This window comes from Aegilops tauschii, chromosome 1 (assembly GCF_002575655.3).
Source record: "Aegilops tauschii subsp. strangulata cultivar AL8/78 chromosome 1, Aet v6.0, whole genome shotgun sequence".
Lineage (NCBI taxonomy): Eukaryota > Viridiplantae > Streptophyta > Magnoliopsida > Poales > Poaceae > Aegilops > Aegilops tauschii.
The window spans coordinates 500,886,857-500,912,822 of NC_053035.3; the positions used below are offsets into that span (position 1 = coordinate 500,886,857).

At 42.4% G+C, this 25,966-nt stretch overlaps 1 pseudogene; it reads left to right on the plus strand.

Moving 5' to 3' along the window:
- The first annotated feature begins 843 nt into the window (after positions 1-843).
- Positions 844-25,966, plus strand: LOC109764406 (disease resistance protein RGA5-like; annotated as a pseudogene).

Sequence of the window (25,966 nt, forward strand, 5' to 3'; positions counted from 1 at the left end):
TTCTACCTCTCTTTCTCTCTCTTTATTGCTCCTAGCTAACTACACCACCTCCATTAATGCATCTCCTTTCTTTTTTTTCCTCCCCCTCCACTAGTTAAACTCATCTCCTTCCCCAACTAGCTAGGTAGATCTAGCATTTAATGAACTGACCTATGTACCTCCCTAAATAGATCTAGCCATCAAGAAGTAAGCTTTGTCCACTTTTGATCATTCCCTAGGTGTGTGGCGACACCGATCGACATCATCATCACTGTGCTCGATCTCGAGACGATAGGTGATTAAAAATTTATGCTTTTGCAAGAATGGAAATATGTGTATGTGTGTGATATGACATAATCAGGCGATATGATGGAAATTGTGTGTGGCATGTGTTGCCGCTGAATTGTGCTTGAGTTGCCTACGTTTTGCTGAAATGTTGATTTATTTCCGTTTCGGTGAATTTCAGGCAAACTCTATATGTCCTATTTTTAGGGAAGGTCATGCCGAATTTTTGTATGACTTTGATGCATGCATGCATTTTTATAATCACTTTGTTTGTTATTATCATGCAGACGTTCATGATGGTTAGTGGAACGATGGTGGAAAGGTGGTTGCGATCCGCACTGGAGGACATGAATGAAAATAATCGGACAGAGATTTTATATGCGCGTCGAAGATGCAAAGGATTAGTTTGGCTCGACCCCTATAAGGATGGTTGTTTGATGGCGCAGCTGCTCATGAATGGTTTCATGGATGGCTATACTCGATGGACAATTGAAAATGATGATGATGATGATGATGGTGATGAGGAAGCCGACGGGGCAGGCAATGATGACACGGGGCAAGACGAAGAGATGACCGATAATGGCGGCGGAGAAGGGGATGGACATGGCGACGGGGGAGTGGCCGGACATGGCGGCGGAGAAGAGCTCGTACATGGCGGCGAAGAAAACATGGACTACACGCCGCAGACTTCGTCGCTACTAAGTTCAATCATGTGGGACCCTCATGTTCAAGAACTACTTCGCAAGAAGACGAGTACTGACAAAGCTGCTTCTAGAGAGGAGGCCAAGCTGGAGCAACTGGTGGTAGACTTGAACACTCCATTGTATGATGGTTGCGATCCCGAGGTGACCTACTTGGGTTTCATGCTGAAAATTCTGAAGACGAAGGCTAAAAACAAATGGATGAGGCCAAGAAGATCGTGTGCCCTCTTGATCTGCCACACTTTAGATACCATGCATGCATCAACGATTGCATAATTTATCGGAAGGAGCACGCAGAAAAAACCAGTTGTCCGGTGTGCAATGCTTCTCGATACAAGAAGGCCGGAAAGAAATCTCCCCGGAAAGTTGTATGGTACTTACCGATCACTCCCTGTCTACAACGTTATTTTGTAGATCCCAAGGAAGCAAAGCTCATGCGTTGGCACACGAAGAGGACAAAGCCTGACGATGGAGATGATCCGAAGCTGAGACACCTCATGGATGCAAGCCACTGGAGAGCGTTCAACAGCGAATATCAATACTTCGCATGTCATGCAAGGAACATCATGCTTGGCGCGTATACCAATGGCATGAATCCGTTTGGCAACCAAAACACCAACCATAGCACATGGCCCATGTTTGCATGGATTTACAACACCCCCTGGTTTTGCATGAAGTCGAAGTACATACACATGAGCATGCTGATTCAAGGGCCGAAACAGCCGGGAAATAATATTAATCTGTATCTAGGGCTACTTCAAGAGGAGTTAGACATGTTATAGAAAACACCGGCCAAGACATGGAACGCCAGCAAAGGCGAGCATTTCTATATGAGAGCCGCGTTGATCACGATGGTGCATGACTATCTCGGTTATGGATATGTCGCAGGCCAGGTGTGCCACGGATATTGCGGATGCATGCGGTGCATGGATGATACGATGTCTCAGCAACTAAGGTCAACGAAAGATGGCGGGTCTAGGAAAATCGTGTACATGGGGCATCAAAGATGGCTCGAGAAGGATGACCCGTGGAGAAACCGTGGAGATCTATTCAATGGTGAGGCTGAGCATCGAGGACCTCCATGTAAGCGGAGCGGCGCCTAAATCGATAAGCTGTTTAAAAACTGGGAACAGTGCCCCGCGTCAGGAAAGACGATGAAAAAGGCGCCGGAGCCGCTGTTGAAGGTATGGAAGACGAGGTATGTTTTCTAGGACTTGGAGTACTCGCACAAACTCGACATGCCCCATTGCCTTGATCAAATGCATATCTGTAAGAATGTCCTTGAGAGCTTGCTTGCGACACTGATGAACATGCCGGACAAGACCAAGGATGGGCCGAACGCAAGAAAAGACTTGCAAGATTTGAAAATTAGGGCATATCTTCACATGTCGCCCCATAAAAAGTCAGAGGAGACAGAGACGGAGACGGAGGCGTGGGAGAAGAAGGGAAAAAAAGTGAAGGACGAGGATTATTGCCCCCCTTCTTGCTTCACCTTAAGTCCAGCTGAGATCGATCAATTCTTCAAGTGCCTTACCGGAATCAAAGTTAGTTTTGGTTACTGTGGTAAGATAAGCAGATTTCTAGACACGAAGAAGAAAAGGTTCAACGGGATGAAGTCCCATGACTGTTATGTGATGATGATGCAGATACTACCTGTTGCCCTTAGAGGGATACTGGACAAGCAGGTCCGTGACACGCTTATTGGTCTCTGCAACTTTTTTGACGTCATCTGTCGAAAGTCGATCAGTGTGAAGCAGCTCCAAAGGCTAAAAGAAGAGATTGTTGTGATACTAAATGAGCTTGAGATGTACTTCCCGCCCACGTTCTTTGACGTCATGGTGCTTCTGTGTGTCCACATTGTGGACGTCATAATGGACCTAGGGCCATCATTCCTGCACAACATGACGCCGTTTGATAGGATGAATGGGGTCATCAAAGGATTCGTTCGTAAAATGTCCCATCCGGATGGAAGCATCGTCCAGGGCTATATCACACAAGAGTGCATCTCTTTCTGCGAGAATTATCTATATGGTGGAGACCGGCCTGGTGTTGGTTTTCCCGTTAAGAAGCACCTTGGGAGGCTCGAAGGAGAAGGTCACTCCAACGGTCGTAGGGAACTGCATGTGGCCTACACGGATCGACGCAACAACTTTGTCAGAGCAAACTTAGTAGTGCTACAATGCCTAGACGAGGTAGATACTTTTGTGACACTGCACAAAGAAACCATCGCAAAGAAGTATCGTGACTGGGGGTTGTGTGCGGATTGCCGAGGTGCCGTGTTTTCGGTACTAGGATCGGTTGAATCGCGAAGACGTTCGACTACATCAACCGCGTCACTTGACGCTTCCGCCTACGGCCTACGAGGGTACATAGACAACACTCTCCCCTCTCGTTGCTATGCATCACCATGATCTTGCGTGTGCGTAGGAATTTTTTTGAAATTACTACGTTCCCCAACAAAGCTAGATATAAAGGAACTAGAATGGACAATTATTGAAAAGCATAGGCGGGGCAAGCACCCCATGCAAATTGTTTAATTGCATAGGTTGTTCTGGACTATTAGAGAAATTAATGTCCCTAGTAGGATGCAGAATTTAATTGAACCAATTCCTAAAACTAAGCCTAGCATTATTGGTCTTTAGGAAACAAAGAAATAGGTCATTGTTGATTCTTTTCTTAAGCCTTTAGTAGGTGGTAGAACATTTATTTGGAACAACTTGCTTGTTGATACGTCTCCAACGTATCTATAATTTTTTATTGTTCCATGCTATTATATTTTCTATTTTGGATGTTTATGGGCTTTATTAAACACTTTTATATTATTTTTGGGACTAACCTATTAACTCAGAGCCCAGTGCAAGTTCCTGTTTTTCCCTTGTTTCAGTGTTTCGAAGAAAAGTAATATCAAACGGAGTCCAAACGGAATGAAACCTTCGGGAGAAGTTACTTTTGGAAAGAAAGCAATCCAGGAGACTTGGAGTGCACGTCAGGGGATCAACGAGGAGAGCACGAGGTAGGGGGCGCGCCCACCCCCCCTAGGCGCGCCCTCCACCCTCGTGGGCCCCTCGTGGCTCCCCTTACCGACTTCTTTCGCCTATATATTCCCATATACCCTAAAACCTTCGGGGAACAGAATAGATCAGGAGTTCCGCCGCCGCAAGCCTTTGTAGCCACCAAAAACCAATCGGGACCCTGTTCCGGCACCCTGCCGGAGGGGGGGAACCCTCACCGGTGGCCATCTTCATCATCCCGGCGCTCTCCATGACGAGGAGGGAGTAGTTCACCCTCGGGGCTGAGGGTATGTACCAGTAGCTATGTGTTTGATCTCTCTCTCGTGTTCTTGAGGTGATACGATCTTGATGTATCGCGAGCTTTGCTATTATAGTTGGATCTTATGATGTTTCTCCCCCTTTACTCTCTTGTAATGGATTGAGTTTTCCCTTTGAAGTTATCTTATCGGATTGAGTCTTAATGATTTGAGAACACTTTATGTATGTCTTGCCGTGCTTATCTGTGGAGATAATGGGATATTCACGTGATTCACTTGATGTATGTTTTGGTGATCAACTTGCGGGTTCCGCCCATGAACCTATGCATAGGGGTTGGCACATGTTTTCGCCTTAACTCTCCGGTAGAAACTTTGGGGCACTCTTTGAAGTACTTTTGTGTTGGTTGAATAGATGAATCTGAGATTGTGTGATGCATATCGTATAATCATACCCACGGATACTTGAGGTGACATTGGAGTATCTAGGTGACATTAGGGTTTTGGTTGATGTCTGTCTTAAGGTGTTATTTTACTACGAACTCTACGGCTGTTTGTGACACTTATAGGAATAGCCCAATGGATTGATCGGAAAGAATAACTTTGAGGGGTTTCATACCCTACCATAATCTCTTCATTTGTTCTCCGCTATTAGGGACTTTGGAGTGACTCTTTGTTGCATCTTGAGGGATAGTTATATGATCCAATTATGTTATTATTGTTGAGAGAACTTGCACTAGTGAAAGTATGAACCCTAGGCCTTGTTTCCTAGCATTGCAATACCGTTTACGCTCACTTTTATCATTAGTTACCTTGCTGTTTTTATATTTTCAGATTACAAAAACCTATATCTACCATCCATATTGCACTTGTATCACCATCTCTTCGCCGAACTAGTGCACCTATACAATTTACCATTGTATTGGGTGTGTTGGGGACACAAGAGACTCTTTGTTATTTGGTTGCAGGGTTGTTCGAGAGAGACCATCTTCATCCTACGCCTCCCACGGATTGATAAACCTTAGGTCATCCACTTGAGGGAAATTTGCTACTGTCCTACAAACCTCTGCACTTGGAGGCCCAACAACGTCTACAAGAAGAAGGTTGCGTAGTAGACATCACTTGTTAAAGGCTCTGCCGGAGGCATCCTGGTAGGAGTTGATTCTGATTTGTTTGAGGTAGTTAGTTGGCATTTGGGAGAAGTTTCTGTCTCTTGTTTAGTTAGGTATAAAGCTATGACCTCACCTTTCATGTGATGTATGGTTCCTTTTATGAGGCTGGTAAGGAGAGTTTTATCTCTGAACTACACTCCCTCTTTGTGGACTGCTCTATCCCAACCTCGATAAGAGGGGATTTTAATTCAGTTTAGATACAACCACTAATACGCGTCGGTGCTATACAAACGGTTTTTAACCCCTTTCCGCGACGGCATTTGGAACCGTCGCCAAGTGAGTGTGGGCGATAGGGGGGTCCTTCCCACACGACCCATAAATCGTTGGGGATAGGCCCTCCTGGGACACAGGCTGGGACCATGTGCGATCGGGCGAGGCATCAAAACCTAATCATTTCCGTTCGTATGTACATCCCACATGGTGAATCCCAGAAAAACATTCCCGTTCGTATGTATATCACACACAGTCAATCCAAGGAATACGTTTCCGTTCTTATGTACATCCCACACAGTCAATCCAGGGAAAACGTTTTCGTTCGTATGTACATCCCACACAGTTTTATGTATATGCTCACGTGTGAAAGGTGTAACTATCACACACGCTCTGCCTTGGTTAACAGTTTGCTTTCATGAACTACATCACACACGATTTGATGTAGAAAACTATGTGGCATTGGGCTATCCATCACAAGCGCTTTTACTGCCAGAACCGTTTGCAAAGTTCCATGACCGTCTGTTCTCTTTTTATTTTTGCCTGTAATTTATTATTCAAATTGGAAATTTTGAAATATGAAACGTGCAATTCAAATTCTCAGTACAATGGTTCAACAACTAATCCATAAATAAAATTGCCAGTACAATATGTTCAGTAATTACAGGATTAGGCAGCAATTAACTATGATGAACCACAATATTTAAAGGCGGTAAAGGTGAAGAGACAAGTGTAAATCATTTTGACTGCCGACGGTGTTGAAGAAGCGGAATGCCCATAATGTGCCTTCCTGCATGCCATAGGCACGAACCACTTTTGTCCAACCACTTGTGACGATCGCCCGCCCATCCTTCACCGCCTTTAGGAAGACTTCTAGAGCATTATCATGGTAGCATGAATTATATACTTTAACCTTAGTTGCCTCCACTCCGGTCCTGTAGTTTGCAAGGTAATCATCAGTAAATAGCTTCGAAAACCACTGAAAAGAGAAAAATATCAGATACTGAGGTCTAATAGAGTAACTTGTTGTGGGCAGGGGGAAAAGGCAACACATTACATACCATCCTAAAGTTCACTGTTGTCTTCGACAAAGTGTAAATAAAGAGCTTAATTCCAATCACCCGTTTCTTTCGCCTAACAATCTTTCTTAGTTTCCTCACTTGACGCTTGTTCATGAATATCTCATTGCCCCATATGCAAAAGGGATCGAAGCGTGGATCAGTACCGCTCATATATGTACGTACAAGCAACCAGTAAATGTTAGAATCTAAACTGAGATTGCACAAATGATGTAAAATACAACTACCTATGTTCCTAAGTACAAGTATTTTTTTGAGATTTCAATATGAACTACATATGTATATAGAATTATAGATATAGTTCAGATTAGAATCTAGATTCACTCATTTTGCTCCTTATGTAGTCTATATTGGAATCTCTAAAAATACTTATATTTAGGAATAGATGGTGTATAAGACATGGGATGCAGCTAACCTCGACGGCAAACAACAGCATCGCCCATTGTAGCCCTGTGTAAGTACATGGAAAGCCAATGTTAACTACAACAGGGTTAACATCCACCAAAAATAGCAAATGGTAATAAAACGCCAGCATCTGTAGTGATATCTTCATTGCGAAAGAGTAGCACGGTAGCAAAGGGGCGGATTAAAAAATGGATACAACTGTTAATTGCAATAGGCTTAACAACATCCTAATTCATGTTTTGTAAGTTTGTAGTCATTGAAATACAACTCTTTAAAAATGGATACAACTGTTAATTGCAACAAGCTTAATGGACATTGAAACCGGTACTTATAAAAATGCAATTGGCAGAGTTAAACATCACAGGGCAGGTGCTGCCAGAGCAGATAATGGCCCAGTTGTCTATAAAAAGGTGGCGAAAATGGCTAAAACGTGTTAGGCATGTTTACTACAACATGCTTAATACATCGACCGTATAAAACATAACCATTAATTGCAACTGGTATTGGTAAGATTGAACTGGTGAGTACATACTTGGTAAGTCCTGAGAGGTAGTTGCTGGGGCACTTCATCTTGGCCAGATCCCGCCCAAAGTCAGTGGCGGCGGAGGCGAGCTATTCCTCCGGGTCAAAGCGTGGATCAGTGCCACTGACATGTGTACCTAAAGTCAACCAGTAAATGGTAGAAGTTAAACTGCAATTGCACAAATGATGCGAAATACTGTAAGACATGGGATACAGCTAACCTCGATGGCAAACAACAACATCGGTCGTTATGACCCTACGTAAGTACATGGACAGGCATGTTAAGTAGAACAGGGTTAGCATCCACCAAAAATAGCAAATGGGTAGCATCTCTAGTATATCTTCATTGCGGATAGTAGCATGGTAGCAAATGGACAGATTAAAAAAGGATACAACTGTTAATTGTAACAGCCTTAACAGCATCCTAAGTCATGTTTTGTAAGTTTGTATCCATTGAAATACAACTGTTTAAAAATGGATTCAACTGTTAATTGCAACAGGATTAATAGACATTGAAACCGGTACTGATAAAAATGCAATTGTCATAGTTAAACATCACAAGGCAGGTGCTGCCAGAGTAGAGAATGGCCCAAATGTCTATAAAAAGGTAGGGAAAGTAGCAAAAATGTGTTAGGCGTGTTTACTAGAACATGCTTAATACATCGACCGTATAGAACATAGCCATTAATTGCAACTGGTATTGGTAAGATTGAATTGGTGAGTACATACTTGGTAAGTCCTCAGAGGTAGTTGTTGGGGCACTTCATCTTGGCCAGAGCGCGCCCAAAGTCAGCGACGACGGAGGCGAGCTGTTCCTTCGGGTTGAAGCGTGGATCAGTGCCACTGACATGTGTACCTACAGGCAACCAGTAAATGGTAGAAGTTAAACTGCAATTGCACAAATTATGTAAAATACTATAAGACATGGGATGCAGCTAACCTCAACGGCAAACAACAGCATCGGCCGTTATGACCCTGCGTAAGTACATGGACAGGCATGTTAAGTACAGCAGGGTTAGCATCCACTAAAAATAGCAAATGGGCAGCATCTCTAGTGATATCCTGAGTCATGTATTATAAGTTTGTTGCTGGTATTGGTGAAATTGAGCTGGACACGGTAATATTTGAACATCACACAGTGTGTAGTACTGAAATAAACAAGGCACGAACATGCTTAATACATCAATCGTACAAATCGTAGCCGTTGCAAGTGGTATTGGTAAGATTTAGCTGGTTAGATCTTACCTGTTAAGTCCTGGGGGTAGTCGCTGGGGGACTTCATCTGGGCTAGAGCCTGCACCATGTCGGCGGCGGCAGCGGAGGCGAGGTGTTCCTCCGGGTCAACACGCACATCGGCCATCGCGCCATGGACCGCCATCAGCTCCTGACAATGGGGATTTGGAGGCGGGGCCGTGATAGAGATCGGTGGGTTATCTACCTGGATCCGAGAAGAAAGTAGATGTGGTTGAAGCTGTGGTTGCGGCGGCGGCGGTTTGAGATGCCGGTAGGGGGAGGCACGAGGGGGGGATACTGAGGGTGGGGATGTGGTTGGAGGAATAAATTCTGAAATCGCGCGCCTAATGAAAATTTCGTTGCGAAAATTGAAACTTGGGCGGGGGAAACACACAACGTAGACGAAGCGCGTAAAATACTCGTGTGCGAGAAAAAAGAAAGTTAGCAGATCCCGTCTCCAAAAAAATGTACACGTGTACTTGATTTTTTTGGGTCAATGGTACGCCTGCTTTATTAGGAAACATCGCACAGGTAACTGACTTATGGGTCATTAACGCAAAAAACGCAGACAGGTACGGCGTAGAAACCGTGTGTTTTGTGATCTTCTAATGATTAACGCAAAAAAAAAACACACGGGCACACATGCTAATGAACGCTCAAAGCCCTCAAAGGGTGCTCTTACCGACATTGTACGTTAATACTACAAACTTAAAGTACTACTGGTAATTTGCTCTAATACTACAAACATAAACTACTTCTCACATGCTGCCATTGGGGCATGCTCGCCAGACGCCAGCGTTCTCCTTCCCGGCCTTCTAGGCGGCGGCCCACCGTGCTTCGATCTCCGCCAAGCTCTCCTCGCCATGGCGTGCGGCCTCTTTTTTCTTGCGGCGGCGAGACTCTCTTTTCTTGACTGCTTTCTGCCTTTTCCGCTCCTTCTGTGCGGCTTTGGCCGCCTCTAGATCCACCACCCATTCGGCCATGGCAGCCTCAAAGTCCGCCCATGTAACTGTCTGACCACCGGCGGCGATGAACTCGGCGCAGCGAGATGCCATCGCTTCCTTACCATGTGTGCGGTCGCGGGCGGCGAGGAACGCAGCGCGGTGGGATGCCATCGCTTCCTTACCAGTTACTGTGCGTCGCGGTGCCATGGACGAGCCTGGAGAGAGTTCTGGGACGGAGGGGCCGGGCAGCCGTATAGTGCGGTGGTATTCAAGAGCTCAACGACAAACGGCAACAGAAATTTGGCTTCCCTTACAATTTTGCTCGTTCATTATCGCACACGGTTCATCTCCGTCGCTTCCGGAAACATTGTGCGCTGAGCCTATTGTGCGTTGCGTTATGATTGGCCGGAACCCCAGACACGCGGATCGCGCGTGTGCACCGTAGGATGCGTCGCGATCGAACGGCAATCCACGTCCCTCAAATCACACCCGTGCACCTGTAGCTGGATTGGATTTATATGTGCTAAATGCCTAGAAATTGCACATAATCCCCTAAATATGGTAAATGAGCCCGGAAAAATGCCAAATTTGAACACGGTGATTTGCAGGGTGTATGTTCGTCGTAGAAAAAAAACTCCAGGGCAAAGAACGAAGAAAATTTGGATTCCCCTTCAATCTTGGTGATTTCCCTCTCGAAAGCATGGAACTTCTTTGGTTATGGTTCGATTTATGAAGGCCGTGCATGACGAGATAAGCCAAACCTTCTCTAATTTTTACCAATGCATGGTGAGGTTATACAATGGCACACCATGCAAGGCGTCATGTTTTTCAAGCATTTATTTCATTTTTTCTACAGTTGAAAACCCAATAAACAAACGTTTGTGGTTGACTATTGCCACACATTTCATCGAAATATATGTCCCTTCCTTGTAAAAGGCATGAGAATTTACTAAATGGCACCCTTTCATGCACCGATTGTTTGAACTTGAATTATGTGCATTAATGCCTAGGAAATGCACATAATCCCCTAAATATGGCAAATGAACCCGGAAAAGTGCCAACTTTGAACACGGTGATTTGTAGGTTGTATGTTCATCGTAGAAAAAAACTCGTGGACAAAGGACAAAGGAAATTTGGATCCCCCTTCAATCTTGGTGATTTCCCCCTCGAAACCATGAAACTTCCTCGGTGATGGTTCGATTTATGAAAGGCATGCATCACGACATAAGGAAAACATTCTCCAATTTTTACCAGGGCATGGTGAGGCCATACCGTGGCACCACACCAGGCGTCATGTTTTCCAACCATGTGTTTCATTTTTTGTATAGTTGTTAAACCAGTAAACGACGCGTTTATGGTTGACTATTGCCACACATTTCCTTGAAATATCTGCCCATTCGTTGTAAAAGGCATGAAATGTACTAAATAACACGAGCATGGTTCTCTAGACCATTCTTGTGCACCTTTTCTTGCACCGATTGTTCGAATTTGAATTATGTCCATTAATGCCTAGAAAATGCACATAATCCCATAAATATGGTAAATGAACCCGGAAAAATGTCAAATTTGAACACATTGCATTTGAGGCGGTATGTTGATCGTTGGAGAAAAATTGAATGACAAACTAGGACGAAAATTTGGAATCCCCTTCAATCTTGGGGATTTCCCTCTCGAAAGCATGGAACTTCCTCGGTGATGGTTCGATTTATGAAGGGCGTGCATGACGACATAAGCCAAACCTTCTCAAATTTTTACCAGGGCATGGTGAGGTCATACCATGGTACCATGCCAGGCGTCATGTTTTTAAGCATTTATTTCATTTTTTCTATAGTTGAAAACCCAATAAACAAACATTTGTGGTTGACTATTGCCACACATATCATCGAAATATCTGTCCATTCCTTGTAAAAGGCATGAGAATTTACTAAATGGCACGAGCATGGTTTTCCAGGCCGTTCTTGTGGACCCTTTCATGCACCGAATGTTTGAACTTGAATTATGTGCATTAATGCCTAGGAAATGCACATAATCCCCTAAATATGGCAAATGAACCCGGAAAAGTGCCAAATTTGAACACGGTGATTTGCAGGTTGTATGTTCATCATAGAAAAAACTCGTGGACAAAGGACAAAGGAAATTTGGATCCCCCTTCAATCTTGGTGATTTCCCCCTCGAAACCATGAAACTTCCTCGGTGATGGTTCGTTTTATGAAAGGCGTGTATGACGACATTTTTACCAGGGCACGGTGAGGCCATACCATGGCACCACACCAGGCGTCATGGTTTCCAAGCATGTATTTCATTTTTGTATAGTTGTTAACCCAGTAAACGACGCGTTTATGGTTGACTATTGCCACACATTTCCTAGAAATATCTGCCCATTCCTTGTAAAAGGCATGAGAATGTACTAAAAGCACGAGCATGGTTTTCCAGACCGTTCTTGTGCACCTTTTCATGCATCGATTGTTCGAATTTGAATTATGTGCATAATTAATGCCTAGAAAATGCACATAATCCCTAAATATGGTAAATGAGTTCGGAAAAATGTCAAATTTGAACACGTTGCATTTGAGGCGGTATGTTGATCGTTGGAAAAAAACTGAATGACAAACTAGGACGGAAATTTGGATTCCCCTTCAATCTTGGTGATTTCCCTCTCGAAAGAATTAAACTTCCTCGGTGATGGTTCGATTTATGAAGGGCGTGCATGACGACATAAATCAAACCTTCTCAGATTTTAACTAGGGCATGGTGAGGCCATACCATGGCACCATACCAGGCGTCATGTTTTTCAAGCACATATTTCATTGTTCTATAGTTGATAACCCAGTAAATGACGCGTTTGTGGTTGACTATTGCCATGCATTCCATTGAAATCTCTGCCCATTCCTTGTAAAAGGCTTGAGAAATTACTAAATACCACGAGTATTGGTTTTTCAGGCCGTTCTTGTGCACCTTTTCAAGCACCAATTGTTTGAATTTGAATTATGTGCATTAATGCCTACAAAATGCACATAATCCCCTCAATATTGTAAATGAACCCGGAAAAGTGTCAAATTTGAACATGGTGATTAGCAGGGTTTATGTTCATGGTAGAAAAAACTCATGGATGAAGGACAAAGGAAATTTGGATTCCCATTCAATCTCGGTGATTTACTATCGCACACGATTCATCTCCATCGCCTCTGCGAACCGTGCATGTTCACTCACACATGCAAAAGGAAAAAGAAAACCCTCGCCACTTCGCCACGGACTCCTCCGCAACTCTGCACCCTAAGCTCGACGGCTGTTGGCGGCGGGCGTAGGTCGCGCTCCAAAGGGCACGGGATTTCGCCCCTACCGCTTTCCGCTGCCTATATGCACCGACATTCTAGACTCTGGTCGACTGGGGTTTTCTGCGGGATTGGGCCGGGGATTTTTCTCATGGAGAAGGTAATCAACTTAATTAGCGAAATATTCACTCATCTCTTATCGCAGTCCGTCCGTCGCTGTTAATCAACCGGCGGAAATCGCCATGGAATCATTTTTTTTCTAGCTGATTCGTGGGTGTTCATTTATGTGTCCACAGTGCGAGCACAAATCGGGCAACTGTGGTCGTGGCCAGTCGGAAACGAAGTTCTATCTCATCATTCCGGATGACTTCAGGGAGCGCTCAGTATGTTCAATCTCAACCTACCACGGTCGACATGGCCTAAATTTGTGAACATATACCGTCTATTGCTACATTATCTATATATTTGCATCAAATCTTTGTTACATTATCTATTTTAATTCTATATTTTTGTACTTTGCTTTCATCTATATATTGATCTCTTCTATCAGTTACTCCCATATTTGCATCTTGCTCTGTTATTTCAATATATCTAATTTATGATCTTAATTTTTATTTCAAGCAGTACATCCCTTGCTTTGCAAGAACAGGAGTAGAAGGAAATCTTGGGCTTTACTTTGCTGATGACTCCCAGGATGTCATATTGACAACGCAGCACGGATTTACAATGACGGTTAGCGTAAAACTTGATATAAATGGTCACTCCTATTTTAATGCGGACCTTTGGAGAAAAATGTCTAAGTGTTATGAACTGAAAGCTGGCAATAAAATTCTAGTGTGTGCACCACAGCCTGGTCTCATTAACATGGATGTTTACTTCCCCAACGTCATCAGCCGATCAAATTCTGATCGAGGTTAGTGTCCTTTCAACTTTATCGATGCTGTCATATTACTATTTAAGCAACCAATTGATCACTATTTAAGCAACCAATTGTGATATCATATTCTGACTCCGTTCCTAGGTAGTAATAAATTCTATTTACCAATTTATCCGCACTATATATTCTTCTGCCATGTTTTGAATAAATAATACCTTTCCACCTTTTAAGCAGGATATGTTGGATGCATAGTGAACGATCTGTATGTTACTAAGCGTACCAAATTTCACTAGAAGGACTTGAAGCATATCATAAACTTTGTTGATAATCTGATAGAGATAGCACAGCGTATGAACGCTGGATTTTGGATGGGATTAATTAGACCTATGGTGCACACACTGAACAAGACCAATTATGTGCACAAAACGCTGGTAAAAAGTCTTATTTTAATGTTGATGCTCATAAACTATATATACTTCAACGATATGTTATAATTGTTTTTTATTCTACATGTCAACAGAAATTGCCCCCTGTAGCAGTTCCTGGATCGATTTCCCGGCGTGGTCGAATTACACTTGTGTCTGCTAATAACGCCAAAGTGATTGCAAGGTACTGCATTTCCCGCAGAAATGGAACCATTCAAATTAACAAGTTCTCGCTTCTCGTGGCAATGCATCCATATTGGAAAATTGGAGACACTGTTCTACTCATGCTCTACCAAGGCACAGGAGGGCTCTTCCTTTTCATTAACGAGATGCCGAGTCGCTGTGATCAAGCTGCTTCCAGTGGATAGTTGTGATTGTTGGCCCTCAGCCTCTTAGAAATGTGCTAGTTGTTACTATATATGTTAAGTATGTAGATATGGACCATATGGTTGTTGGCCCTTAGCCTCTTAAAATGTGATAGTTGTTACTATGTTAAGTATGTAGATATGGACCATATGGTTGTCAAAATCGTGTTATGAAGATCCTCCTTTTGTCGAATAGTGTAACCACTATATATATGTTACTCAAATGTTGTTACCCAAGTTCATAAATTTTCATGAAAAGTATTAGTATCGTACACAGTTCATTGAGTTTAAGCGTGTTCCCGATGTCCAGAAGGCATTTGCATATCAACTGTCCATATTGCAAATTCACACACATGTTAACATAAGGAAACATATGTGTAACATACTAATGCTGTGCGATACTCCTAGCCACCGCAAGCAACTAGTTTGCATTTTTCAAAGTTTTTTGTACACACAGAATCGCACACGAAGTAACTGTATTGATCGTTTGTGTTGTAATTTCTCATCGCAAACAGTTCATCCGAGTCGGCTGTTTGCCACGTATCACACACATCTTGTTTACACGACTCGTTTGTGTTCTTTTGGCTCATCGCAAACAGTTCATCCATGTGAACTGTATGCCGCATATCACACACATCTTGTTAAGTTGAACCATTTCTGTTGTGTTCCCTAATCGAAAACAGTTCGTCCGAGCGAACCGTATGTCGTATATCGCACACACATTGATATGGCTGCCCGTTTCTGTTGTTCTACCTCATCGCAAACAGTTTGAATGGATTAAACGTGTGTCCTGCATCGCACACACATTGATATGGCTGCCCGTTTCTGTTGTTCTGCCTCATCGCAAACAGTTTGAATGGATTAACCGTGTGCCCTGCATCACACACGCAACTAAAATCTGAACCGTGTTTGATGGCTCCGCCATCGCAAATGTTTTGCACCTTTTTTGACGGTTTTTTTACACCATCGTTTGCGACTATTGCATCGCACACAGTTTCGGCAAAGGGTCTCTGATCGTAGTGTCGCGTTAGCAGTATCCTGCAGTAGTGAACTCTGATAAGAACAATGGTAAAGTAGATCATAAGTGGTGTGAAATTTTTAATGCCTGGGTGGAAATTTGGAGCTTGGTAGAAATTAAGATGGGCAAATGATTGTATACTTGGACTAATAATCAAAATGATTTGGTACTGGCCACTATTGATAGTGTTTTTTGTTCTACTGAGCTTGATTGTATATTTTCATGAATTAGCTAACCATAGGTGAAGGAAATCTCGAATACACTCTCTCCAAGGCCCTGATGGAGCTATTACTGATACTAATGATATGCTCAAAGTAGTTGCTGACTTTTATAAGGATCTCTTTAAAAAGAAGACAAAGTGGTTTTTTCCTTGACTGATGATATCTTCTCAGACTATTTCTGTTGAAGATAACATCAAGCTTGAATCTCCTTTTTCTAAGGAGGAGATCAAGTAAGAATTTTTTTTGATTCATATGCTGATGGGGCCCTAGGCCCTGATGGCATCCCTTTTTTGTTTCATGAACTCTGGGATGATCTTATAAAACCTAAGCTTATTAGCATATTTGATGATTTTCATGAGGGGAGATTGGTTATTTTTAGTCTTAGTTTTGCTATCCTCACTTTGATCCCAAAAGAGGATGAAGCTATTGTCATGAAAAAGTTCATGCCTATTAGTTTGCTGAATTGTGTCTTATAATTTTCACTAAAATCCTCACTGATAGGCATGCTTTTGCTTATGGATTGGTTGGTAGCTAGCAATCAAACAACATTTATCAAAGGGAGATATATACTGGAAAGTGTGGTCACTACCCATGAGGTTATCGACTCCTTATCTAGATCCGATAGTAAAGGTATAGTTCTCAAATTAGACTATGAGAAGGCTTTTGATAGAATTAATCTTGATTTTCTAGAGGAATTGCTCATTAAAAATGGTTTTGGTAGTACTGGATTGGCTGGACCAAACAAATTACTCATGGGAAATATGTTGGAGTCAAACTAAATAACTATGAAAGTGATTTCTTTATTACTGGCAGAGGTCTTAGACAGGGAGACCCCCTATCTCCTTAGTAAATCAACTTGCTCTAGTTTGGTTAAAGGGTGTTTTCAAGATGTTCTTCCTAGGAGGGGGTGGTTAGTCTTTAGTACGCTGATGACACTGCCCTTTTTGTGGACAGTGATCCTGGACTGGCTGTTAATTTGAGATGGGTTCTTACATGCTTTGAACAAGTCCCATGCATGAAAACTACTTTGACAAAAGTGAGCTCATCCCTAGAAACCTCTCTCCTCGGGAAAATGAAGATCTAGCTAGAGTTTTTTGCTGCCCTACTGGATCATTTCACATTAAATACTTGGGGGTCCCTCTCCATCCTGACAAGTTAACTAGGGAAGATTCACAACCTTGTTGGATAAGATCTTGAAAAGGATTGCTTGAGGTGGTAATTACACTCTTATAAACGTAGAAGTATTTTAATCAAATCCTACTTAGCAAGTATTCCAATTTATCTTTTTCAAATTCCCCAAATGGGCCTAAGACCTCATAAATTATCAAATGGTTAACTTCCTTTGGAATGATTTTTGAGGGCCATAAGAAAATTCACCAAGCCAACTGGCAATTAGTGACCTTGGGCCAGGATTTTGGTGGTTTGGGCATTCTAAATCTTAGGGATTTAAATATCTGCCTTATAGGATCATGGATGATAAGGTATATGAATGGTGAGGAGAAAATCTGGAAAGAGTTTGTGGATGCCAAATAAATGGCGAATGCCCCAGAAAAATTCTCTAGTAATGTCTTGGGGGCTTCCAATTTCTGGAAAGGTGTCATGTGGGCGGCAAAAGTTGCTAAGCTTGGTTTTCAAAGACTAGTAGGTGATGGCGAAAACATCAGGTTATGGGAGGACTTGTGGTTCAGTTCTTCTCCTTTTGTTGTTCAGTATTGGGATATTTCCTGCATTTGTCAACGGCACTGCCAAACAATTTATCAAATTTGGGATGGAGAGACACTGAACATTACTTCCAGAAGAACCTTTGACGATAAACTGTTTAACATGTGGCTAGAGCTTGTGGGAATCGCTAAATGTATTTTGTTTAATGATTCCCAGGATTCTCTAGTATGGTAGTATATGAGAGTTTTGGGCAATATTCTTCTAGCTCACTTTATGTAATAATTAATTTTAGAGGTGTTACACCTGTTTTCATCGCTTCGGTTTGGAAACTGGTAGTCCCTCCTGGGATCCATGTGTTTCTATGGCTTATTTTTCATAACAAAATCACGACTCAGGGTAGTCTCAAGAAGAGAAACCTTTAAAAAACAAGGATTGTATGTATTGTTCATGTAAAGAATCTATACAACATCTTTTCTTTGATTGCATTGTGGCCAAGAATATCTGGAGCTCGATTAGTTTTTTCTTTGGAAATATTTAGGGGTAGCAGATGTTGCTTGGTCAGGTGCACACATGGAATACAAAACCGAACGAAAAGAAAGAATCATAATACCAAATTAAGCATGCTTGTCTGCTCTTTTTTTTGGATTAGTTTGAATTGCTTACCACATATGTCACGTGGAATAAGCATTTTCATCACAATTCATGACCACACACTAAGAAATGCAAAACATTTTTTTATTTTCTGAAAAATTTCAATCTATTCATCAACTATCAAGTTAGTACGAAGAACCAGAAGTAATATAAATTACATCTAGTGCCATCTAACAACGACTATAAACATCGCATGTATAAAAACAAGTAAACTTTTTTTTACAAAAGCACAAATAATAGGGCCGTTCTAATGACCAATGCATGATTAACAACAATAGATAGCTAAGCCAGGCAACCATGAAACCTATAGCATCCGTCTCGAGAAAAAGAAAGGTCATAATACTCCCTTCGAGCCATATCACACTTAATATAATTTTGTACTAAAGTTGTATTAAGTGAGCGACAATTAGTATGGATAGGAGGGAGTGTAGTATCTTATATACCTAAGAGAGTGATTCTCATTAATTTATTTATCTCAACATGCAAGTATGCAACAACAATATACAGTTATGGATGAGATAAGGCCCACTTCAATGCAACCATCCAAAGATAAATATTCTTGATTGTATTATTCTACTTATATTCAATAGATATTACACAGCTATACATAATCAAATATAAATAAGCCATATGTATTTTAAATTTGGGTTCACGTGATATTAATCTAAATATTTATATTCCGTACAACAAATCTCATTGAAATGTATTGTAACCAATTCCCACAGCAATGAACGGGGTATCATCTAGTTTTTTTTAAGCACAATACATGTGTGTACGTTTTTAAAAAGAAAAGTATAAGTGCACGTGATTAATTTACTTGTAGTTTCTTATTAAATTTAGTTAGTGGGCTGGGCCCTGCGGGGAACCTGCGGAAGTGGGCCTAGTTCGCAAGTCAAGGTCTGAACAGGCGTCCTGGGTCGTCCTCGTCGGTCGTCGTCAAGGTCTGCACATCTCCTCACTCCGCGTCCGCATCACTCCTCGTTGACTTCCAGCTTCTCCCCACTCGTCTACAGTTCCAGCGCCGCTCTCGCCGCCGGTGCCTCTCACACGAGCCAGAAACACCCCGCGCCCGCACTCGCTTCCTCGTCTCCCCATTCCCGCCGCCGGTCCCAGATCCGCGTCCCACCAGCCGCACTCCGTCTCCCCTGACCGGCTCCGGATCGCCGGCGCCCAGTCCTCGTCCGCCTCGTCTCCTCCCCCGTGGAGCCGTCTCCGACTTCGCCAATTCGCCGTCTACGTGGGCGCATCAGGTAACAGATCGGAGCTGCTGTTATTGCATTGGGTTCAGCTGAACACTGTGATTTTCGTGACATTGTGCTTACTGCTTATAAGAAACCCAATGGATTGTTCATGTTGTGTGGTATAAGATTGGAGGCAAATGCTCGGCGCGAGAGGTATAAGATTGATGATTGCAAGCCTGCCTCTAGCTCTGTGGCTGTTGACCCTCGGCTGCGAGCGGTATACCAGGAGGCGGATACTCTTGTGGGTATTGATGGCCCAAGGAAGGAGGTTGTCACTCGGTTGATGGATACACAGAAGAAACTCAAGGTGGTGTCCATTGTGGGATTCAGTGGTCTTGGTAAAACAACACTTGCCAAACAGGTGTATGACAAGATTAGCTCGCAATTCACATGCATGGCGTTTTTTTCTGTTTCATAGAGGCCTGATATGATTGAGCTACTCAACAATTTACAATATAAACTTGGTATGAAGGAGTCCAATTCATCCCGCCCTCGCAAGGTTGACGACATCATTGAAGAGCTAAGGGAACATCTGAAAAAGAGGAGGTATTACCTACAGTCGATAATCACTTGCATGGCTAAATTTGAGCTGAGTAATTGGTTAACGTATATTTGGTACTGGTTTTTGTCCATCCAAGCTGCATGTTTAACTTTTCAGTTCTTTGTTTGTTTATGATAGAAAATGAATCTCAGAAATAAAATATGTAGAAAACATATGTGTTTAGAAAATGATTAAAGTATTGGTATATATTACATCTAGTGTCATAATTGATAGGGAAAGGCTATTAAATGCATATGTGCTAAACCGATTGGATGTTTTAACGAAGTTTTTACATTTAGTATTAACAATAGTTAATCTAAAGATCGATTTATGAGGTGAAGTTCACATTATCCGGTACTAATTTTTTATCCATGCATGCGAGATTTGTGCTTGTTTTTTCTCTTCTGGGCATTGTGATAAACGTGAACAATCATATGCTTTGGTATTCCTTTTTCACTTGATTATGATAATTCATAGCTTCTTAGAAAGTTCCCTATATCCCTTTTTGCTGGAGCCTATTTTGTCAAGATTTTGATCATTTCGTCTATAATTTAATCATGCTGTATTATAATGCAAGTAACCTCTCCAAACATTTGAATAGGTACCTTATTGTTGTTGACGATGTGTGGGATGAATCGACATGGAATATTATTAAGTGTGCTTTTCCAGAAGATGGTAACGGAAGTAGAGTAATAGCTACAACACGAGTGGAAGGTGTGGCCAGAGCAGCCTGTCAGAATGACCATGAGGGTATCTACAAATGGAACCTCTCAGTGAAGAAAACTCAAGAATGTTATTGTTGAATAGAGTATTTGGGTTCGTACATGGTTGTCCCCCCCAACTTGAAGATGTCATGACTGAAATTTTGAAAAAGTGTCATGGATCGCCACTTGCAGTTATCACAATAGCTAGCCTATTAGCAAGTGAAGAAAGATCATTGAAGGGCTGGGTGAGTATAAGGGATTATTTGGGTGCCCAGTCTGCCACAAATCCCACCTTGGAAGAGATGAAGAGTATATTAAACCTTAGCTACATGCATCTTCCTGCTCATTTTCGAGCATGTTTTTTGTACCTTGGTATGTATGCTGAGGACTGTGAAATCCTAAGGGATGATCTGATTCGACAATGGATAGCTGAAGGCTTTATCATTAGTTTGCATGTGCAAGATCTGGAGGATGTTGGCAGGAGTTATTTCAATGAGCTTGTCAATAGAAGCATGATCCAGCCTTATAAAAATGTGGATGGGAAGGTGTGTTGCAAAGTACACGACATGATGCTTGATTTGATCCTAAGCAAGTGTGTTGAAGATAACTTTATAAGTGTTGCATACAATTATGAAGGCATGGCAAGATTGCATAGCAGGAAACACAAGGTCCGTCGACTATGTATGACATCCATTGTTGGTGATGGAGCAACATATGGCCCAACTATTGTTGCTAGCTTATCACAAGTTCGTTCATTTACAATGTTGGGGAACTCCATGCCTCCTCTGGTGTTGTTTAAGTATCTCCGGGTGCTCAAGATTGATCAAGGCAGGGCCAGGGGAGACGAGGAGACACGTGACCTGACCGCTATTAGCCAATTGTTTCAGCTAAGGTATTTTCAGGTTTTGGGGCCATATCCTATAAAGCTCCCTTCTGAACTTCAAGGGCTTGTTTACTTGGAGACGCTGGACATACCTGATGCATGTCCCAAGACCATCCCCTCAGATATTGTCCATTTGTCCCGCTTGTCCTATCTCAATGTATGGATGGAAGAAGGGCTGCCTGAATTGATTGGAAATATGAAAGCACTGCGCAGTTTGAGAATATCGAATAGCTGGGTGATCCATCATAGCATGCAGGGTATTATGGGTCTCGGTGAGCTGACCAATCTTCGGGAACTGATGATCGAGGTGGGGCCTTTGGAGAAGCCAGAACTTGATGCTTTGGTCTGGTCCATTGGAAGGCTCTGTAACCTCAAACACCTTCAAATCTTAGGGTTATGTTCCAAAGGCGATAACCAGCTGGGTTCATTATCCAATCCTTTCCAACATCTCGAGGAATTGCACGTATCTTCATTGAATTTCTGTAGAGTTCCCATATGGATGGGTGGTCTCCATTGCCTTCGCATTCTCGACCTGCGTGTGGAGGAGACGTCAACTGAGGAGGTTTATCTTCTTGTGGGGCTTCCCTCCCTTGTCAATTTGATTTTCAAACCGTCACACATCCCTAAAGAAAGGGCTATGTTGGACACAGGACTATTCCCGGTTCTGGAGTACCTTGAATTTTGGTCTCAGCAAGATGTTATGGGGTACCTGGGGTTCGAGGCAGGAGCCATGCCCAACCTACAATTCCTCACCGTTCACTTTATAAAGGAGTGGGGCGGCAGTATACCAGTCGGCATGGAACATCTATCACGCCTCCAAGAGATCCTACTGAAGGAGGCTTATTCCGATGATGCCATTGTGTCTATGTTCAGGAATGCCTTATCAGCACACCGAAACCGCCCTTCCGTTGAACATTGGTAAGTACTTCAATTAATAGTACGTAAAGAAAAGTACATAAAACAAGTAAGAACTGTGGTTCCTTCCACATAAAAAACACACTTTATTTGCTTCAGTAGTTTTGGAAAAACATAAATTCAGATTTTCACCCAAGTTAACCATAACCCATCTCTTTGATACTGTTTTCTGCAGGTCCGGTAAACGTGAGGAGGTAGTTCGAGTTTGACTGCCGCCTCCCAGCCTAGTGGCATCCTTGTCGATGTTTACCATTTCTTTAGGTACAGTTTGGCAATTTCTTCAAAAAGGGAAATATGAAACTTTTTCATTTATATGTTTCTTAACTTTGCAGTTTGCACAGCTCTGTATTTATGCCTCCATACACTGAAATGTTTACTAGTACTCGTTAAACAACTGCATCAATCATATGTGCATCTGTAATCTAGTCTAATGACTCAGTTTTCTGTTTCCAACTATGGTCACAGTACACCTAGATGTACATACATATACAGTGCGTCCCAGAATTTTTGCTGCCTCCGTAACTTTCTGAAACAGTTTTCAGAAGAATTCGCAAGCACATTTGTTGCTACAACATTAGTTGGTGAAATTGTTAGCAAATCTGCATGAGACCTGTACAATCTAGTTTATAGTGGTAGACTAAATAGCATCTGACGGTACCGTGTTTGTATTTGATTATTGAAAAGCAAGAGCGGTTGGTATAGCAGTTGAGATTTTTTTCATACATGGAGCTGCCAAGTCTTTGTTATGGTCGGTCTTCGGCTTGATGAGATTGTGATATTTTGCTTAGCAATGCAGGCTCAGAGCTCAATCAGAGTGGATGTCGAAGCTGAGTGGTAAAGTGCCAACAATGCAGAAGAGCCTTTGCTGCTAAGAAGGAAGCTGCACTTGAGGCTGCAGAGAAGAGAGCAGCAGAGGCAAAAGAAGGTTGAAGCTGCATAGAAGGAAGCAGGACAAGATGAGGCATAGAAGGTAGCAGCTGAAGGGAAGAAATGTTAGTAGATTGTACAGAGTCAAACTTTTCGTGGAACTGGCATGAGTCTTCCTGAAGATATGTTATGCGGCAACCTGATATATGATTAGTCTGCATCAGTTTGCTTCTCTAGCTTTCCTGAAGATATGTTCAGAGTCGACAGTTGTCCACTTGCACAAGCACACCCACCAACCTCCAAAGGCTGTTACTGAGCTCAATTTTCATTGCCAATTTGCCATGGTACATTGTTGTTCACTTCTCCATCCTGTCATGCCGTTCTTAGCTTATGTTTCTATGCGGGAATGTATCAAGAAAATAACCACCTTTAGAAGAGGAGAATGTGAGCTAGAGAAATTTAACCATTGAATCCTGTCTCGATGACTAAGAAAAACCATGGAAAAACCACTGCATCTTGCAAGAGCCCCCCTGAAACGTTCATATATTATTTGCAAATTTACTATGATATGCAAAAGTGGCAATCAAACAAAATCTAATCCAATGATGTTTGGAATTCTCGTTCTCTGTTTTATGTTCCATAGCTGTACTGTTTCCAACCAATTATCAAGGTAAAGCTCTGAAGCTGTTTGGCTTTTGTTGTTCTCTTGTTTCAGTTGTCAGATAGCTTTGGAAAGGTTTTTGTCAAATCTTAAGTAACTCAGGTATGCCCCTTCTTGGATGTTTATGTGTACCCGAATCAAATGACCTCATTCGATACCTAGGAATTGAGAATATTTATTGTAAAAATAGCTCAGTCTCTTCTTTGGCAACTATTATGAGTCACTCGCAGATCTTCAAATTTTAGCATTCTGTTGCTAGAAGCTGAAGATGTGAATATTATTCTGTGTGAGGAGAGTAAAACAAAAGAAATTGATTTCTATGGAGATATACTGCATAACTTTCCAGGCTCCAAATAGACCAGTGTCCATTGCATGAGAGTACAAGTTATACAGTATAATTCAGACAAGACATCAGTACATCTTCAGACAGTATAAAGTATATTGAAATTTGATAAGAGTTCCTGATTTGCGCCGCCTTTAGCCCTTTATTTAATCTGTCGTAGACACCCCTAGTCTTGACACAAGCGAAACCATGGGAGCTATTTAGTTTGAAGGTACTGTAATTTTGCCATGTTTGATCAAAGTCTTGAGGCTCCAGTAGGGGTCACTCCAACTCCCAGCTGCTGCATCACCATCTGCAGTAACTGCAGCCCCCTGACTTGACCTATATATTTTGTAATTCGAACACAATATGGCTTAATTGCCAGAAGGTGGCTACAACGAAAGACCTGGTATTTTGCGAGTGAGTTTGGAGTTTACAGTATTCATATTGTCTGATGATGAGTTTGTGTCACTCTGCTTGCGGAGTTTTGCACAAGCATTGCTGCTGCTTGGTCCATACCATTAGCTCCCATTCTTCGCTGCTGGTAATCAATCTGTGAGTACAGGCCTTTCGGCTATCTGTGATGCATCATGAAGTGATATTTGTGAGTTGGTGATAGTAGCAACATTTCTATTATTTTTCTCAACCTGATCGAGCCATGTGTTTTGCAAGAAATCTCTGGAATCATGCACCTGCGTTTGTATATGTTATTATATCCAAATGCCATGTCATTTTTGGCCTGTCAATCCATGCCCTGAGATGCATTTTGTCTGATCACAATGCTCTTGGTTTCAGATGATTTGAAGCCGCAAGATGTTGGCATAGACCCCAGCATGCCGTGCTTCAGGCAGAGCGAGTCGAGAGGGCCTCCTGCGGTGATGTATCTGCATTTTTAGACTGCTCCAAGTTTTCGGTAAGCTCGCCGACTACACACGTTTCCTGTGCATCGATTGTTTTCACTTGAAAGAGCTTTGCTAGGCCAAGGCCTCTCCTATCAGGAATTCAGGATATATGCTAATATTGAACGCTTTCTGTGCTCTGTGCAGTTTGGTATCTTCTGTTTGCCAAAGTCGGTTGTCATTCCACTTGTTGCTTCATTTGCTGATCTGATTCTTGTCCCAACCGCTTCAGGGGCTCGTTTGGCAAAAGTAAAGACAGATGCTTCAGCCGAGACCATAGATCTGTACCCTGAAAACTGAGGCAACCTGCACTGTTCCACGGCGCTGACCGCTTGTGTCGTGCTCGACGTGATGGCACACCCATAGAACCGCGCCGACGGAACGGACTGCACGTACTACAGCGAGTCCCCATTCTCAAATGCGAACGCTGCCGATGACTGTTTTCGTCAATCTGCTCTCAGTTTGTAAGCGTGATTTTTTCGATAAAGGGCGCTTTTATTATCTCAAAATGTAGCATCAAGCGATACAAAGCATTTAGAGTATCGTTTGTAAGCGTGATGGATGGCAATAAACGAAATGCCGAGAGGTATTTTTCTGACAAGATGTAAACCCGAAACCCAATATAACATCAACCTGAGACTAAAGAA